General features: G+C 36.5%; 1 long non-coding RNA gene across 2 annotated transcripts in view; it reads right to left on the bottom strand.

Moving 5' to 3' along the window:
- LOC107974223 (uncharacterized) overlaps positions 1-20,955 on the bottom strand; it is a 163,985-nt gene that overhangs the window by 29,454 nt on the left and 113,576 nt on the right. For both annotated transcript variants that reach the window (XR_010156515.1, XR_001716822.4), the window contains exon 3: positions 15,057-15,100. This is a non-coding gene — a long non-coding RNA (uncharacterized LOC107974223). The remainder of the gene's footprint in view (positions 1-15,056; positions 15,101-20,955) is intronic.

Raw genomic sequence — 20,955 nt, 5'->3', positions numbered from 1 at the left:
AACTCCCTATTTTTAAAATCCTTCAGTAGCTTCCTAAATTTGAAAGATACAAGCCAGAATCTTTCGAGATATAGTAGAAACTTCAGATCCTATTTATTGCCTGCATGTGGGCCACACCTTTTTCCATCAACTCTCCTATGTATATCTGCTACTACTACTTATTACTAAAGTATTTCCAACATAGCACACAATTTCCTACCTCATTGGTTTTGCATATAATGTTTGCAAAGCATTCTCCTCTTCCTTGATCACATGGCACATTTCTATCCATGTTGCTGACTTAAAACCCTGAACCTTACTGATCTTTCTACTACTCCATCACCAGTAAAGATGAGTTTCTCCCTCCCCTCTGTTTCATCAATGCCATGTAAATCTTTCTCTTTGTGCTTGTTGCTTCATTTTTTCTCACTCTCCAAACAACTTATAAGTCCCTGCAAGCAAGTACCATTTGATATTAATGTTTTTATCCCTTAAAAGAGTGACTTTCAAGTTTTTGGAACAGTTATTCACATGAAAACATGTAGTTTAAATAGTGGCTCAGAACATTTATATATTATATACGTATGTATACCATGTATATATGTATGCCATGTATATACACATACACATGTGCGTATATACATGAATCTGAATATAGAGATTTCTCTTACCAAAATTCATCATCATTTTTTCTCTTCTCTTCTTTCTCATGCCTTCCCTACTTCATATTTGAATAAAACTACCCTCTCCCCAAATATTCTTCCTCTCTTCTATGCATAAATAGCATCAACATCCACCAACTGTTCCAACAAACATTCTGAGAGTCGTATTGATCTCTCCCTTTTTTTTCATCTCTCTCATGTAATCCACATCTACTCTGCATCCGTGAGTTCCAGATCAACTCAAACATTAGTCCAAACTGGAACTATTTCTCATTGAGTAATGAAAATATCCACCACCTGGTCTTCACAATTCCATACTAATCTTTTCATAATCTTTAAAAAAATGGAAATCAAAGCCAGGGCATGTCACTCTGTATTAAATTCCTAGGCCTTCCATAACAAATTACTACAATCTTGGTAGCTTAAAACATGGAAATTTATTTGTTCATAGTTCTGAGGGCCCGAAGTATGAATGAAGGTGCCAGCAGTACCTACCTCCCTCTGAAGGCTCTAAGCGAGAATCCTTCCTTGCCTATTCCAGTTTCCAGTGTCTCTAGGGGTTTCTTGTGCTGTGATTGCAGAATTCCAATCTCTGCCTTTGTCTTCTCATGGCTTCTTCCCTGCCTGTCTGTGTCTCAAATCTCCTTTTTCCTTTCTCTGATGCCTTCCACTGTACTTTGGGCCACCCTAAATGACCTCATCATTAGGGTGTCCTCATCTTGAAATTATTAATTATGTTTGGAAAGATCTTTTCTACAAAATAAGGTCACAGTTGTAGATTCTTGGTTATCCTACTTTTTGGAAGACCACAATTCAACCCACTACACATTAATACACCTTCAGTGACCTCCCAGTGCCTCAATACATCATATTTTTAATTTTTATTGTATAGTAATAGTAGTTGAGAAATCAAAAGTAAAGGAGATAAAGCATAAAATTACTGTATTATATTTATTTTTACCTTTTGTAGCTTCTGCCATTATTTGTTTATGTTTTTGTTTATGCCCCAGACTAGAGGATACGTTCTTAAGAGCAGATATTATATATATAATTGCAGTATCAATCCATGCACATTCAATCAATATGTTAGATTAAGAAATAAAGTAATTGTTGAAGAAAATAAGAGAAGAATGTAATGGCTACATTCTTTCAACTCTTAGACCATTTTACTGTATTCCTTGGATTATCTTTCAAACTTCTTGTGTATGTCAATGAGCTTCCTTGCCACTAGATTCTGAATTCCATGCCTGTCATTTACCCTATTTCAGTCCGGTTAAGAATCATTGCTGGGGAGCTAGTGTGATCATTTGGAGATAGGAAGACACTTTGCTTCGTAGAGTTACCAGAGTTCTTGTGCTGGTTCTTTCTAATCTACCGTGTGGCCTAATGTTCCTTTACTCTTTAAAGTTGCTGTCTTTTGATGGGGCTTTTTGCTCTCATGTTCTTTGATGCCCTTAAGGGGTTTGACTGTGGTATAAATTAGGTTTAGTTGATTGACTTCATCTCTGGATGCTTTCAGGAGGCCAAGTCCTGAAAGCCAAGTCAGTGGGCCCTGTGTGGATGCAGACTGGCAAGACTGTGGAGATGCTCTTATGTACGCACAGTAGCAAAATGACAAGGAAAGGCTGCAGGTGGGTACGTACTGACAGGAGCAGGCTGTGGCCAGGTGCATGCTAGTGGGACTTTGTCTGCAAAAGTGCTCTTACAATTAGACAGGGTCTGCCAGTGAAAGAGCTATGACGGAAGTTGCTGGAAAGCTAAGGCTGTGCTGCAAGTGGTTAAAGCAAGGTAGGGACCCTGGCAGAGTCAGGAAAACAGAGTGGCATTTACATCAAATGGGCCCTGTCCCATGGGCAAGAGAGTTTGCCCTGTCCAGGTCTTAGAACTAACAAAGGCTAGAGCCACCTACTGGAGCATGGCAAGCTGTGGGAGATGGACACTGATATGGTTTAGTTCTGTGTCTCCACCCAAATCTCTTCTGTAATCACCACATGTCAGGGAGGGACCTGGTGAGAGGTGATCGGATCATGGGCATGGTTTCCTCCATGTTGTTCTCTTAGAGTTCTCAGGAGATCCTGGTTGTTTGATAAGTCTGTGGCTCTTCTTTGATCTCTGTCTCTCCCTCCTGCTGCCATGTAAAAAGTGCCTTGCTTCCCTTTCCCCTTTCGCCATGGTTGTAAGTTTCCTGAGGCCTCCCCAGCCATGCAGAACTATAGGTCAATTTATAAATTCATAAATTACCCAGTCTCAGGTAGTATCTTTACAGCAGGGTGAGAATGGGCTAATACAGAGAATTGGTACTAGAAGAGTGGGGTACTGCTATTAAGATAACTTGAAAATGTGAAAGTGACTTTTGAAGTGGGTAACAGGCAGAGGTTGGAACAATTTGGAGGGCTCAGAAGAAGACAGGAAGATATGGGAAAGTTTGGGACTTCCTAGGGACGTGTTGATTGGTTTTGTGATATGGACAATGAAGTCCAGGCTGATAGTGATATGGACAATGAAGTCCAGGCTGAGGTGGTCTCAGATAGAGATGAGGAACTTATTGAGAAATGGAGTAAAGTTCACTCATGCTATCCTTTAGCAAAAAGCCTGGCAGCATTTTGCCCGTGCCCTAAAGGTCTATGGAACTTTGAAGCTGAGAGAGATGATTTAGGGTATCTGGTGAATAAAATTTCTAAGGAGCACAGCATTCAAGATGTGACCTGGCTTATTCCGAAAGCATTCAGGTATATGTATTTACAAAGAGATGATTTGACCTTGGAACTTATGCTTAAAAGGAAAGCAGAGCATAAAGGTTTGGAAAATTTGCAGTCTTACCATGTGGTAGGAAAGAAAAACCCATTTTCTGGGGAACAATTCAAGGTCAGCTGCAGAAATTTGCGTAACTAACTAGGAGCCAAATGTTAATCACCAAGACAATGATGAAAATGTCTCCAGGGCATTTCAGACATCTTCATGGCAGCCCTCCACATCATAGGCCTGGAAGCCCAGGGGGGAAAAATCATTTCATGGGCTGGGCCCAGGGTCCCACTCCTATGTGCAGCCTCAGAACTTGGTGCCACATGTTTCAGTCACGCCAGCTCAAGCTAAAAGCTTACAGCTTAGGCCATTGCTGCAAAGGGTGCAGGTCCCAAACCCAGGCAACTTCTATATGGTATTGGGCCTGCACATGCACAGAAGTCAAGAACTGAGGTTTGGGAACTTCTGCCTAGATTTCAGAAGATGTATGGAAACACCTGGATGTCCAGGCAGAAGTCTGTTGCAGGGGCAGAGCCCTCATGAAGAACCTCTGCTAAGGCAGTGCAGAAGGGAAATGTGGGATTGTACCCCAACAAAGTGTCCCTACAGGGGCTCTGTCTAATAGAGCTGTGAGAAGAGGATCATGGTCCTCCAGATGCCAGAAAGGCAGATCCACAAACAGCTTCACCAAGTGCCTGGAAAAGCTGCAAACACACAACACCAGACCCTAAAAGCAGCCACAGGAGCTGTACCCTACAGAGCTACAAGGGGAGAGCTGCTCAAGGCCATGGTAGCTCACCCCTAACATCAGCATACCCTGGATGTGAGACATGGAATCAAAGGAGATTTTGGAGCTTTAAGATTTAATGACTGCCCTTCTGGATTTCAAACTTGCAGTGGGCCTATAGCTCCTTTGTTTTGACCAATTTCTCCTATTTGGAATGTAAACATTAACCAAATGCCTGTACCCTCACTGTATCTTGGAAGTAACTAATTTGATTTTGATTTTACAGGCTTATAGGTGGAAGGGACTTCTCCTGTTTCAGATGAAACATTGATTTGCAATTTTGAGTTAATTTTGGAATGATTTAAGACTTTGGGGTATTGTTGGGAAGGCATGATTGTTTCTCAAATGTGCGAAGGATATGAGATCTGGGAGGCGCCAGGAGAAGAATGATATGGTTTGGTTCTGCGTCCCCACCCAAATCTCATCTCAAATTGTAATCCCCATGTGTCAGGGGAGGGACCAGATGGAAGATGATTAAATCATGGGGGCAGTTTCTCCCATGCTATTCTTGTGACAGAGTTCTCAGGAGACTGATTATTAGATAAGTTTGTGGCCCTTCCCCACTTTCTCTCTCCTGCAGCCATGCAAGATGTGCCTTGCTTCCCCTTTGCCTTTCACCATGATAGTAAGTATCCTGGGGCCTCCTTAGCCATGTGGAACTGTGAATCAATTAAACCTCTTTTGTTTATGAATTACCCAGTCTCAGGCAGTGTCATTATAGTAGGGCGAAAATGAAATACTACAGGTACTCATGGCTGTGCTCCACTGTGGCTATTCCTATGCTAAACCATCTGGGCTCCACACCGGCTGGGGTCTTGTCTCACTCAACTCTCCAGGCAGTTCTCCCTGCCAGCTCATATGCCCATGGGGGTCATAAGGCCTTCTACAGCTGGGATCCTGGAGGTCTGTGGCTAAAGTGGCCAACTCCAAACCTATTTCACCAACCCCCTTCCCTAGGAGCCACCAAGGGTCAGGAATGAGTCCAGGTGCTTTGCAACCCTGTGCAGGGTTTTCAGCTTCCTCCCCTTGCAGCCCATGGTCTGCAAACTCCCTCTGTCTGCTATGAATGCCCTCCTACCAATGATCTTCCCAGAGTGTGCCAGTCTAATTGATGGCCCAGTCTCTCTTTGTGGGAGAAGCTCTTCCTGACCCCATATAGTAGGCCATCGTGGCTCATCTCCAAAGGATTTTATTTTATTTATGAAACATAAATATGTAGTATTTATACACTACATGATTTGCTTTGTGCTCCTTCAACATTTACCAAAGTAAAAAAGTATTGTTGGATTTTTTTGATGCTCATTTATCTCAGTTGTGATTAGAAGTTATAATTGACAATGTCAAGACAAAGACATGAAGAAAATAATAAAAAAGAATTAAAATATATGATTCAGTTTATTTAACACACATGGAAAGTCTATTGTCAAATTTCAAATTTTGGTGTGTGATTGTAAATAATGGAATGAATTTCCTTAAGTAATATTTCTCAACTTTGGTGGAATCTTATAATTACTTTGGGAGCTTACAAAAAATATCACTGCCCAAGCTACACCTTAGAGCAATTACATTAGAATCTTTGGCATTGGGATCAAGGCAACAGTCCTTTTGAAAGCTCCCTAGGTGAAAAACAATGTACAACCATGGCTGAGAATCACGTCTTTGTAGTTATATTTTCTTTGTTAAATTTTATATGTGTGCAAGCATGTGTTTGTGTGTGTGTGTATGTATGTATTTCTTGACTTTTTGTCTATTGATTTGCTTTCTGGTATTATAGCATTTGAATTGTTGCTGATTTTTTCGTATGCTAATGTCACCTAGAAGTAGATATTTCCATCTTTTTCTGAGTATTTTTAATATTTTTATCTGCATGTTCCTTTTTAAAAAAGTTATTTTAGTTTTATATATATAATGTATTATATATTATTTAATGTTAATATGTCATTTACTATTAAAATGAATGCTATTTATTCCCTACTTTTTGTTTTTTTCTAACATCAAGAAATGCATTGCTTCTCAATTGGGTGATTTTATTTAAATAATCCTAAGTTTTGGATGTTTCTACTTGATTTATTTAATTCATATCATATTAAACAATGATATGTAGGTTGGTTTATTTCTTAAATACTCTGTTGATATTGCACTTGAAGTCCCTAGCTCAACATGAGAAATATGATATTTTAAACATTTTTCAAATGGAAAGAATTTTAGAAATCTAGTCCAGTTTTTTTCATAATTTTGACCATAAATCACTCTTAAAAATATATTTTACATCATGTCCCAGTGTACTCATATACACACATTCACAAAACAGTTTCATGATGCAGTGTTTATCTTTTTAATATGTGAAGCCCTGTCATATGTTCTTTATAACTTAAACATCTGTCACGATAAACAAATTGGTTTTACAACCTAATTAAATGTTGAGACATGTCTGAAGGTCAACATCCTTGTTTTATAGGTAAGCTTAGAACCTCAGACCTAATGATCTTGCCCAAGGTTTTACACTAGATGGTGATGGCATTCTGTTCAGTGACTGGAGCTGCTAACCAGAGTGCATCACATCAATGATTCTAAAATGTGATTATTTGTCAGTATTACATCTGGAAGATGTTAACGTGAAGCTTTTCAGGCCTCTCCCCTAGGATTACTGAGTAAGCCAAATTTTCCTAAATATAATATTGTGTATTGTTTCATTTTAACATGGATCTAGGCTAACACAGGCTTATTAGAAAAATTGAACCTCCAAACAGACAGCCAGGCTAGACAGATTCTTCTATGCTTTGTGTCTGGATTATTCCTACTAGCTGATAGCTTCTCTGAATGTTTTTCAAGTACATTGAGTTTATACTAAGAATAGCTAACGTAGCTATAATTTCTAATTAAAAGGAATTAACTAGGAAGAAACAAAACAAAATATATATTATACAATATATAAGTACTCTATGAATACATGACTTTCTTTCTAAATGAAGCTACACAGGAATGAAATACATGCATCTGACCCTTCACTGTAAGCTTATAAAAAAAACTATTTATTTAATTTTTTCTCTATTTCTATAGTTTCTAGACCAAAACTTACTACCTCTTAAAGAGGTGTGACCAAATGTTTTGAGCCATTTAGTATAAACTTTCTGAGGGCATACTCTGAACATTGCATGTGTGCATGTGTGAATGTATATGTCTGTGTGATATAAATATAATACAATTTTGTGTATTGTGACAAATGTTTACATGTATACGTAAAGCACATATACACTTATTTATAAAGTATATACATGTACCACTCTTCCATTACAATTGTTATACAATATCTACAAAATAGAATTATACAATATCTATCAAAGAGAAATTTAGAAAGTTGAGATAAAAATGAGTAAAAAGATAATTTATCTTTCTACTCTCCTATTGATAATTTTGCCTATCCCATTATGGAGACTAGGAGAATATTTCTCAAATGTTTCTGATCATTATTTATTAAAAGTATGTATATCAGGGCCTTATTTCAAAGTCATTAGATTGGAATTATCATAGTGGCTGGCTAATATTCTAACCTTCTGTTCTAGTTGGGCCAGTTTGTACCAGAATATCTCACACATTGCAGTAAGTAACATCAACAGAGATACTGCCAACCTCTACCCACTCATGCGGACTTAGTAGATGTGAGATTGGCTTGGGAATTGGCATTTTATAAAGCTACCATGGTTTTAGAAGGTAAATAATGACACAGAATATATCTAACACATGCACACTGATTGACACGTTAATTCACTACCTATGTGTAGTTTTTCCCAAGTTTCTATATGAAACTACTTCCAACTTAGTGGCTGACAATATTTTTCCCTTGAATTTCTAATGATAGTTTAATTGACTACATATGTGTAGTTTTCCCCAAGTTTCTAAATGGAACTACTTCTGAGTTGGTAGTTAACAATCTTTTTCCCTTGAATTGCTAAGTTTGCATTGTTTTCAACAGTAAAGTTTTATAATAGATATGCTAGCTAATTGTTTTCCACTCAATTTAGAAAATTTACCTTGGGTATTCCTGAATGTTTATCACAGGTATTTGGCATTTGATTTATGTTTTAAAGATATACTCTTTCATTGGGACAGTTATGTTCTGTCATAATAAATACATTTTAGCACTAAAATGTGTGCTATGTAGAAAACATAGGTTTTAGAATCATTAATTCCAAGCTTTTTATATATTTTCTTCAAGAAGGGCATGATAATTTGCATATATTGTCCAATTCATTTTCAGGTTTTTCAAATAATCATAAAGTCATGGGTTATATAAAAATAGCAAATATTTTAATGCAGTAGGTACTCTCGACTTGTATTCTCACCTTAATTATGCAAATACACACACACAAACACACACATCCATACCTACATGCTTATACATATTGCCACATAATTGTTGACACATTCAATCAATCAAAAACTCACTCAGTATTGATTTTAAAAGTATTGAACAAGAATTTTACATGACTGTGTATTGCATATATGAACACTTTTGCCCTGACGAGATCTCACGAAACTTAATTATGGATTATATCAATAACATAAGCTTTCCAGATTTCTAGTCAGGTCTTCTATTTATTGAACCAAGATGGACAAAAAGGAATTGTCTTTAATTTTGCTGTGTTAAGAAGGATTCCAATCCTTCAGAATATGACATTCTGAAAAAGGGTAATTTGTTTCCCTATATGCAGTTGAAACGTGAGTGAGAATTATGAATATCAACTTGCTGCAAAATGATGCGGCAGACTTAACAACCTTGCTTAGAATGCTTGGCAAAGTACAAACAGAAAATGTTCTACAAAGGATGCTAATGTTTTTATAAGGCAATAATCCATAGAAGCAAAAGGAATTTTAGGGAAATTTATCTTTTAGGAAAGTTCTTCCTGCCTTTAGGCAACACTGTCTAAACATAAATCATTTTCAAACTCTATTTAATTTTTGTAATCCCTCTATATCATTCAGAGGGAATTCAGTGTGCTTCTTGAGTATCTGTTTCCAGTATATCATGCCAGTTAATTAATCTTTGGTTTGTTTTTGCCAAAGGCAAAACCGACTATTGTTTATTGGTTTTCAGGATTTACTCAGGAAGTTAACAGCAAGAGTCAACTAGCTCTTAGTATTACTCATTTCACTGAAGAGTCAAGTTAGGTAGATGACTGCATTAATTTGTTAATTGGATGGAAAGCCTCATAACCCTTGTCCACAATCTGTAGCAGTTTTCAAAAAGCTGTACATTTGGCATTTAATTAGTAAAGATTACATAACTGACTGACCAAATAACTAATTTTCATATCAGATGAATAAAAAACAAGAAGACTCACCTTCATGAATCCATTTTTGGTTGCTAGGTTGGTTTTCTTTACCAGACTTCTTTAGTGCCTTCTGTTTCTTAGTCTAGATCTCATGTTTGATTTTACATGTGGTCAGTGAGTCTAACACTACAGTTTCTCTTATGTTCTCCTCCAGAAGTTGAAAATAAGAACTGCCTTGTTAATAAGTCACATGACTTTTTAAAAAGGAAAGTGTTACCTGTTCAGGCAGTTTTTGCTACTTCTTTTACTTTTAGAATGTGTTCTATGCTTATTGTGTTATGAGACACTCCTGAAGAATATTAAAGCTACATTTGCTGCAGAGGATCTCATCAATTTCTAAGGAGTATAGTGAAACTTGTATTTGCTCTTCTAAAACACTTAGTCAGAAGTTCGTAGATGCTATTGAATATATTTCTTGCACAAATATAAATTCAACCACATTCTCTAAAGAAAAAAATATTTTAAAAAACTACTTATTGTTCAGCATTTCCACTTTCAAATGATTTCAATTTTAAGCATTTTGTTATAAGGAATATTATGTATCCCTAATTAAGAATAGTAAAGAAAAAAGAAAAAAAATGATGAAAGAATAAAATTGGAAATTTATGGGAAAAAGATTTGAAGATACGTTGAAATGTGAATCAAGAAAATAAAACAATAGTTCCCAAGCAGAGTTATCTTCCCTGAGATCCCGTTAAACGGACTTGCTTTCTGGCTTGCTAAGAACACAATTGTCACAGTCTTTGATGGCTGCCTTAAGAATTCAAACTTATTTGTGGCTTAAAATCTACATGGCACACAAACTTGAACATAATAATAATTATTAACATTTATTGGACACACACTGCATGCTAGGCACTATGCTAAGTGTTTTAAATAATAACTGATTATTACTATAAATGTCAACAACCCTGTGAGGTAGATCTATTATTATTTCCATTTTACGTGTAAGGAAAAAAAAAACAGAAGCTTGGGAAATAAAATAGCTTTCTTTACTTGTAGATGGCAGATTGAGGATATAAAACATTTCTCCCTGATTCCTAAGTCCACCCTGTTAATAACGTTCCTATTCATTTATTGTTTCTCAACTGGAAAAAGATTACTGAGAGCCTATTACTGTCAAGCCATGTGGCAGACACTAGAAACAGAGGGGCAAACACAATAATGTCCCCACCATCATGGAGTGATTAATTATGCAATATGTGATTAATAGATATTTGTTAAATCATAAGTTAATAAGTTGAATCTTTCAAGAACCTTCTTGTCTTAAATAAACGCAAAATTTTAAGTGTATTTTTTTCATCAACTTCACTAGGTCTTTGGTCCCACAGAACATGGGGTAAATTGGCATATTCTCCTATTACTAATATTACTAATTTGTCCTAGAGTATGTTAAATAAGTTAACTTATAAAACAAAACTGAATACTTTTTGTGTTTTGAAGATTGAAGTGTCAATCTTCCACCCACTCCTTCCTAGTGCATGCTTTTAATAGTATCAGCTAATTTTCCGAGGCTGCAAAAACTCAAAATATTCAAATTGAGATTCCTCCGTATCATGTCCATTGATGTGCTTGCTCTGATCGCTGGATTATATTTATCTCATCCACTCTTTTGTAAAAGAATTAAACAGTGGCTGCCTCAATGATGAACAGATTTAATATGCTTATTCTCAAACCCATGCCTTACTCCTATTCTTAATCATTCACCTTGTTCCTCTGATATTACCTCCTAAGTACTTTGGAAATCCATCCCTGCCTCCCTTTTGCCATTACTACCACCCTAGCTTAGGCAAACATCTTTCACATGATTATTGCATGAGCCTTCTAATTGGTCTCCCTGCTGCCGGTTCTACACTTCACACAGCACTCCTATTCTAGCTTTCACATTATCTATATCATCTAGAAGCAACTAGGGTACATTAAAGTGCTAACCTATTAGAGTATATATATTAAACAATATTCTGACTTTTCTAATATTTTACTGCATCGTATAGAGAAGATTATATTCCAAAACCATTACAAGCTCCTTTAACTGAAGGTGTATATATCATTTATCTACATATTGTAACACTTAGTAGTGCTTAATTTATTGTGATAGTCACTAAATTCTTGAACTGAACTGAAATTAATATTTATTGACTTTGCCGAGAGAAGATAACTGATTATTATTTGGCTTATGCTTGCTATTTTTTTGTTCCTTCTTTCCCTCCTTCTCTTCTTCTAGCCTTTCCTCTTCCCTTCCTTCCCTTCTGTCTCCTTCCCCAGCTTCTCACCTTCCTTCCTTCCTTTCATTCCTTTCATTCATTCATTCATAGGATATTTTTCATTTATTTATTTATTTATTTTACTTTTTGTTCTTGGACAGATGTGCAGAATGTGCAGGTTTGTTACATAGGTATACATGTGCCATGGTGGTTTGCTGCATCTATCAACCAGTCTCAAGTGCCCACTATTGCCAGGTTATTGGTGTTTGGGATCCTATAAAACAAAAAGTGTCTGCTCTACTGGAGCTAAGTTTTATAGTGAAGAATTAAAAATAAGAATACAGGCCAGGCACGGTGGTTCACACCTGTAATCTCAGCACTTTGGGAGGCCAAGGCAGGCAGACCGTCAGGTCAAGAGTTCGAGACCAGCCTGACCAACATGGTGATACCTCGTCTCTACTAAAAATACCAAAAAAATTAGCTGGGCTTGGTCGTGAATGCCTGTAATCTCAGCTACTCAGGAGAATGAGGCAGGAGAATTGCTTGAACCCAGGAGGCAGAGGTTGCAGTGAGCCGAGATTGCGCCACTGTACTCCAACCTGGGCGACAGAGCAAGACTCTGTCTCATTAAAAAAAAAAATACAAAATATTATGAATAGATTATCTGATATATGATAAGATTTTAATTCTTATGGAGAAAATAAATAAAAGCAGAGCAGAGTAAGTGTGATCTGGAATGCCAGAAGGGGCAGCTGAGATGATCTTAGTAGGTCACATGGAGAAGGTGATATTTGAACCAACACTTGAAGTAGATGAAGAGGAAAGCCCAGCAAATATCCCAGGGAAAAATCATTCAAGAAGATAGAGAAAAGAGCTGTGGCAAAGTCATCTGCTACAGGATATGAGATATGATTCTCTTTGGGTATAGATATAAGATAGAAGTCCATTCTTCTGTGAAGACCTTAAAAAATGGAATGCTTTAGTATAGGGCTATTGGATTTGTGCTATTGTGAATGGCTATGAAGCTTGTATGCAGTTTTCATTATACTAGTTTCTGTTTCTAAGCAGCAGTTCTAAGAACTCAAAGAAAGAATGTGCCAGGAGGTGGCTGTGTTTAGGAAGAGGGAGAAAAGCTGTGAGTTACTCAATGGAAGCTGTGGTAGAGGCAGGCCAGGGCCAGCATAGCCAGAGGACAAGGCTCTAGATGACTGCAGGGCAGCCTGAAGTGAGGCATGTGACCTCGATAAGGGAAAAGTAGGCTTCAGTAGGCTTCGTCATATAGCAAGGATTATGACTGTGTAATAAGACATAAGCTCAGGTATTAGGAAGAGTAGGGGAGGGAAAACAGAGACTCAAGATTTTTCTCTAAGTTTTTTCAAGCCAAGAAATAAAAAGATTCAACAAATATTACTTTTCTGTGAACAAAAGCTTAACTAAGGATTCATAAATCTAGTAAAATAGATGCAAATTATGAGAACAATGAATAAGGCCTTTTCAGAGTCAGAGGCAAGTATTGATGTGCTTGGAACATTTTAGAGAATAACTTTTTTTGAGGAAATGTCAAATTAATAATATAATTTTTTCTTTTCTACATATATATTTTCCTCTTATAGTGGATAGTAAGAGTTTTATTTTAACCCTTAATAACTGACAGTGCCTTTGAAAAGAATTTGCACACATTAAATGTCTAAAAAGTTATGAACATTGTAAACAGTGCCTGCTTCTTATTCTTTTAATTTTATAAAGCAAACAAACAGCCATCCAGAACATTCAGAAAACAAACTATATGATTATCCTTGTAAAGGTGTCTTTCTATTCTTTTCTTTCTTTTTTACTATTTATTTTTTCCTCCTCTCCTTTTATTTTTTCATTTAATTTTGTGTTCAGGAAATTCTTCAATAAAATAGTTTTATTTTTTCAGTTACATAGATGTTTTGAGTTACCTAGTTAGTGTTGAAAACAATGGAAAAACAAATAGTTTATCAGATGGGAAAATCAAATTAACAAGAAACGTGTGTGTGTGTGGGGGGCGGGGGGGGCATTTCCAAGTCAAAGAAAGAGAAGGTCTTCCTCTACTGAAGAGCTCACAGACAAAGACTGCCAGAAAGATGGTGTTTCTAGAGGACACATACAAGAGGAAAAGTAACTCACAAAAGGGGATGAGTGACAAGGAGAACTCAGAGAAGAAGATGAAGAATTAAAACAAAGCATGATCTCAGAAAACTTGGGAAAGGATAATTTGAATGACTCAGTGGTCAATGAGAAAAGGTCCCTTAAATTTGTCATTAGAAAGTCATGATTGAGCACAAACCAATGCGGAAAAGAGGAAACATTTGGAGATGAGGTCACGAGTGCAGTGAGCAAATGCTAGGTTCTCAGGGATTTAGCAATCAAGACAGAAGGAAGGAGTTATGTAAGTGAAGAGTGGTATAGGCAAGAAAATATTTATTTAGAATAAGAGGGCTGTGTTTTTGTTTTTGCTTTTTCTCTTTGGTGTAGTAAAGGTAGGTGAAAGACCTGCAGTTAAAGGTTTAAAGATAAAGATAGAACAATTATGAACTAATTATATGACAATAACTACACTATGCCTCACCTTAAGCACTTATTGAAAATTTTATGCTATCGCTTTGTATTTTAGTTTTGCTTTCCCAATTAGAATAGAAGCTGCACCTTTCAGGGACCAGGTTTAAGACTTCTTTTGCATCCATCATAGCAACATACACAGTGCTGAGCCAATAACAAGTATAAAGAAAGTGCTTCTTTTTTGAATCATGAAAAGAAATAACGTGAACTACAGCATCAACTTTTTCAGATTTCACTGTGGATGTTGTTATAGTCTGTTCTCAAGAGTGAGCCAAGTATGTATTTTAGGATAAGTATCAGTTATCCAAAATTTGTGTAAGGCTTTATGTAAGTACTTTTTTTTTTTTTTTTTAGATGGAGTTTCTCTTTTGTTGCCCAGGCTGGAGTGCAATGGCGCAATCTCGGCTCACCCCAACCTCCGCCTCCTTGTTTCAAGCAATTCTCCTGCCTCAGCCTCTCAAGTAGCTGGGATTACAGGCAGGCGTCATCAGGCCCAGTTAATTTTGTATTTTTGGTAGATACAGGGTTTCTTCATGTTGGTCAGGTGGGGCTCGAACTCCCAACCTCAGATTATCTGCCCACCTCGGCCTCCCAAAGTGCTGGGATTACAGGCGTGAACCACCAGGCCGGCCGTAAATACTTTTGTATAAGTACCTTAGTCCTGACGGAAGTCATTTCTTCCACATGCATGTATTCAAATCCTATTGTGTATCAAGCACTGTTCTAAGCCCTGAGGATGCAGCTGTAAACAAAATAGACCACTTACCTATCTTCGTGGAGATTATATTCCAGTAGAATTACCAGGGCTGTCTGAAAAGGAGCACAACAATTTCATTATAAAACAAAGAAATATATCATCACAATGGAGTTGAAAAACTGGTAAAACAGGCATCTGCTTTGTGGAGGAAAGTGTTTCAGACCACTCAAAATATTCCAGGCTTCTAATTGCTTAGAAACAACTTTACAGGAATGTTCTAGATAGCTAACCCATTTGGTAGGGGTAAGCTGGAAATCACTATGTTGGATTTTTGCTGTTCCAATAACAGTTTTGGTTTAACTAATAAAACCCAACAGTTTTCCTCTAGCTCCTGACTGCAAGAGTTTGACCATTTCTGCATTTTTTATGCAAAAACACATCAATCTCATCAACGTCTGTATCCTACATAAAGATGTATGTCTTTCCTCCTACAATAGTGAGCAAAGTTACTTGTACCAAGCACTCCTCATCTATGTCAGCACACAGCTAAAACAAGGATTGGGATAAAGTTTCCAATTTGAAAAAGAAAAAAAGATTATATGACTTAGTGGGCAGGGATCTGGCTGCGTGAATTTTCTGGTTTTCTACTATGAGACAATTGTCCATTTAGATAATTGCAAAAATCATTTGATTTACACTATTACTTTTATTTGTAAATAAAATTTAGAATCACGCAATGACCATAAGAGTACTGCTTACTTGGAGGTGGTCAGTCAAATGGCATTTACAGTAGACAGGGAAAAATTAGAGCTTAAAGCTGCAGTGTGAGCAAAAGCAGACATTAAAAGAGGCCCTCGGCCCGGAGGTTGTCTTTGGGAGGTATGAGCCAACCCTCCTGGGAAAAGTTGGATTTCTGAGCATTTGAGCATCTGTGGTTTTGTCCCAGGGAAGCAAGTTTTCTACATGCAAGCAAAAATCCCTGTCAGCTCACAGAGCTTTCCCCATGTGACTTCAGACATGGTTGACCCATGTGAGTTAGTGCAGTGAAATGCAGTGTGAAGGCAAAGAATCACACCCACCCAAGTGTCTTCCCAGAAAAGGAAATGAATTGCCATGGGAGAAGCAATGATTTCTGGAGACTGAACAGGAACCACCTGAGCACACAGATTGTGCCAATTCTTTACATAGGTCATTTCATATGTTTATGCCTGAGAGGGTACTAAGGATATTATGAATCACTATACAAATATTTCATCATTATTATTATTATTCATTAATATAACTTAAACCTGAACTATAATTTTATTACTATGATTATTTTTAGAAATTCTTTCCTACATGGGCATAGGGGAAGGAACAACAAAAAAAGATTGTTTGCATTCCCCCCAATCTCCTGTGGCCCAATAGTGGGATGAAAAGAATTAAAAAGCTAAAGCATTAGTAAAGGGTCTATATTGGCCTGCAGGATTTTGCCTTAAGCTTTATTACGGTATAATTTTTATGCTCAGCTCTCAGCAACATTTTTCTTTAATGGAGGCTATATTATGGATTATAAAATATATCCTTTTTTCCTTTTATTCTTTCTTGTTTTTTTCTTACTCCATTTCTTCTTTCCTTACTTCCTCTCTCCCTGCTTTTTTATCCTTAAAAAATATTTGTTAAGTAGCATTATGTGCAAGACAGTCTAGAATTTATTGATTAAGCCATTGTTTTTGTTTTTGACTGTTTTATGGTCTGGGCAATGAAGTTTTGTCTATGCGAAGGATTCATGCTTAGTGCTTCTCTCCTCTGTGCAAAGCATAATTCATTTGCCTCATGAACAAGACCCAACATATTGGTTTACAGCTGACAGCCTGATCACGTTTTCTTGCTAAAAACTGCTTTTGAAATAATTAGAGTATGTAAATTATATAATATCATATATTTCATCTGATAAGTTTTGTTTAATGGTGAGAAACAAACTCATTTACTTTTCAAAATCAGATTCAATGATTTCCACAAATCTTTGTCCTTAGAGTTATGGATAATTGGTGCCCTGCATGTAAGACTGGGAAATGTAAAAATGGTATAAACATGTTGCATTAGATTCCACAGGCTGCCATAATAAATTATGATAAGGTTGGTGGCTTATAACAATATTTATTTTCTTGAAGATCTGCAGCCACGAAGTCCAGAATCAAGATTTTTGGACTCCGAGATTTAATGCTCCCTCTGAAGGCTCTTGCAGGAAATCCTTGTCATTTGCAGCTTCTGGTGGCTGAAGGCATTCCTTGCTTTGCAATCTCTACTTTTGTCATCACATGGTCTTCTTCCTTGTGTCTCTGTGTGCCCTTTACTGTCTCTTATAAAATCATTCTCATTGGATTTAGGACCCAGGCTAAACTATTATGATGTCATCTCAACCCTTACCATTATTAAATCTGCAAAGATTGTATTTCTAAATAAGATCACATAATGAGGTTGTAGGTAGACATAAATTTTGAGTGGACACTCTTCAACCCACTACATATGTTAATCTGAAAAGTGAGGACTTTGGAATTGTCACAAGATTTGATGGGTACTGTTATTTACCACTAAGATTTCCCTTCAGAAATGAAGGACCTACTGGGTGTGCTTTTGGAAGATGATCCTTGAATAACAGTTGTCCGTTTTAGAAACCGTTTCAGCTGAAAAGAGCCACCTCACCCAAGATTCCCTAGGTAGCCTGCATCCAATGACAGAATGACATGGAAAGAAAGGACTATAAAGACCTAAATCCTTTCCCTTAGTCAGTACAGTTCTTAAATGGTCATCACGTCTTCAGCACCCTGTGATATGGTAAGGCTTTGTGTCCCCACCCAAATCTCCTCTTGAGTTGTAATCCTCATAATCCCCATAATCTCCATGGGTCAAGAGAGAGACAAGGTGGAGGTAACTGAATCATGGGGATGGTTTCACCCATGCTCTTCTCATGATAGTGAGTGAGTTCTCACAAGGGATTATAGTCTTATATGGGGCTCTTCCCCCTTCCCTGGGCACTTCTCCTTCCTGCTGTCTTGTGAAGAAGGTGCATTGCTTCCCCTTTGCCTTCCACCACAGTTGTATGTTTCCTGATGCCTCCCCAGCCATGCGGAACTGTGAGTTAATGAAACCTCTTTCCTTTATATATTACCCAGTCTTATGTATTTCTGTACAGCAGTACAAAAACAGACTAATACAACCTGCAAGATAGATCTGGGTTTCCACTGAAACTGCATTGCATCTTGATGCCTCTGTTGGCCTAAAGCTGCACTGACTCTTTCCTTTGCCTCCCTTCTCTTCTCTTGCCAGATGTCCCCTCCCCAACAAGGGCATTCACTTATAAACCTCCTGTTTACTAATCTTTGGCCAAGATTCCACTTCCTGAAGAACTCAACCTGCTATTAAGATATGGATACACAACTTATATGAATGTTTTATAAGATAGTACTAGCCTTCATTATTTGTGATACCCTCTGGTATATTTCTATTCAATTCAATTGTATTCTATTCTGTTCCATTTCATTCTATTTCATTGTCTATTATATTCACCAGAATCCAGGTCAAGATCAACTTAATGGACATCATGAGCTATAGTTTGAAAAAAAAATGGCTCTTTCATGCTTGCTCAGAAATTAAAATGCATTACTTAAATCACAGTTATATTTACCTCATTGAGGCAAATTCATTTACAAATTCATTAATAATAGTCCTATAGAACATGCAAATAACTTGAGTAGTTACATTTTGCCAAAATATCATTACAATTTCTAGAAATGCATAGTGTAAGCAACTACTCATTGGATTTATACATAAAAGTGTATAAAATATGAAATTTAAACTAAAATAATTATTATTTCAACATTTGGCATACCTCATCCTATGTTAAGGTATTCAATAGAAGGTTTGATTCAATTAACCAACTAACAAAAAGAGAAGAAAACTAATACATATTTTTTACTCTAAGTGAGAATTTGGCCTAGAACCTTTAAACTTTCAAGTGAGCAGTCCACAACAAACTCCCCAATAGTAGCAGATCTTTGATACCAATTCTCAGTATAGCTTTTAGTCTTCCACCTGGTAACAATCTTAGAATGTATCACAAAAAAAACTAAATTATGTAAAAACTGAACTGTCAAAACTATATTAAGTTCCCCATCTTTGTTATCTCTGTCCTGTTGTTACACAAATTATTTTTCTTCCTCTACCATTTAAACAGTAATAATATTAATAATTTAAATAAACAAACAATTGTTGCTTTGATATGGTTGTTTTGCTTTTTAGAATAAAATATTTGAAAAAAAATCTAGCCATAGCCTACTGGGAAAAAAAAATTCATCTTAGACTCAAATGTATTGGGTTTGAATTATTATTTGATGTTAAGACACACTTAAATGTTAGGTACTTCATGTCCTTGATTTAAAAATGGTGATTGTCTTAGATCATTCCTGCTATTATAGCACAATCCCACAAAATGGGTAACTTTTAAAGTAACAGAAATTTATTTATCACAGTTCTGAAGGCTGGGAAGTCCAAGATCAAGGCTCTGGCAGATTCATTGTCTGGTGAAGCTCAGTCTCTGCTTCCAGGAGGGTGCCTTGAAATGGAGTCTTGTTGCTGCATTCTCAAATGGCAGAAAGCAGAAGGGCAAGTGAAACAAACACTTAGTAAAGCCTCTTTTCTAAGGGCATTAATCCCATTCATAAGGTTGAGACCTTCATGACCTAGTTACCTCCTAAAGGCCTGCTTCTTGGTACTATCATATTGATGGTTAAGTTTCAACATATGAATTTTGGGGGAACACATTCAGGCAATGGTAGTGAGAATAAGGCTGATGAGTGCATTTCAAAGAAGACTAAATGCAAAAATATATTTTTGAAAATGTTTGTGAAAGTAATATAGAGTTTCAGCCACATAATATGAGCTAGCTAATGGTTTAAAAACAATAAAAAATAAGATTCAAAGTTTATTTTGGGTACATATTCATGTTGGTATTTTAGTGCTTCTTTAGAGCTTCTTAAACTATTTCAGGAACTATGAGGATTTTGGAGAATTGCTTTCTTTCCACATTGAAAACTACTATATATATGCAGGACATGCTATTAAGACTTCAAGAGATAAAAAGATGAGTTAGATATATTCTGGGGCTATAAAAATGAGGAAAACAGAAGGGAGAATATAATTACCAACAGAAGTTTGACACTATTAATAATGGAAGTATTTCCATAATAGAGATGTATTACAGACTTCAGGAGTAAAATGCAATCAGGTGTGAAAAGTTACCTTAAAAGGAAATTGACCACTGCATACCTATTAAATGGCAAAAATTCAAAACAATGACAACATCAAATACTGGTGAGGATGTAATTAACAAGAACTCTCATACATTGCTGATGGTGATGCAAACTCGTACAGCCACTTTTGAAGACAGTTTGGCAGTTTCTTACTAAAGTAAATATACCCTCATAAGATCCAGCAATTACGGCCCTAGGGTTTACCCAAGTAAGTTGAAAAATTATATCTACACCAAACCTGCACACAGATGTTTATAGAAGCTTTATTCATAATTGCCAAAACCTGGAAACAACCAAGATATTCTTCAATAACTGAATGGATAACAAACTGTGGCATATCTAGACAATGAAATAGTATTCAATTCTTAAAAGAAATGAACTACTAACCTATAAAAATACATGGAGAAGACCTAAATGCATATGATGAAGTGATAGAAGCAACTCTGAAAGGCTACATTCTATATTATTTCAACTATATTACATCCTAGAAAAGCCAAATCTATGGAGAGAGAAAAATGATCAGTGTTTGGCAGGGTTTGGGAAGAAGGATAAATAGGTAGCGCAAAGGGGATTTTTAAGACAGCAAAGTTATTCCATATGATACTACAGTAGTGGATACATGTCATTATACATTTGCCAAAACCCATAAAATGTAAAATGCCAAGAGGAAAACTTAA

Source organism: Pan troglodytes, chromosome 3 (assembly GCF_028858775.2).
Source record: "Pan troglodytes isolate AG18354 chromosome 3, NHGRI_mPanTro3-v2.0_pri, whole genome shotgun sequence".
Classification (NCBI taxonomy): domain Eukaryota; kingdom Metazoa; phylum Chordata; class Mammalia; order Primates; family Hominidae; genus Pan; species Pan troglodytes.
The sequence above is the reverse complement of the archived record's forward strand: the minus strand, read 5'-3'. Positions and strand labels throughout refer to the sequence as shown.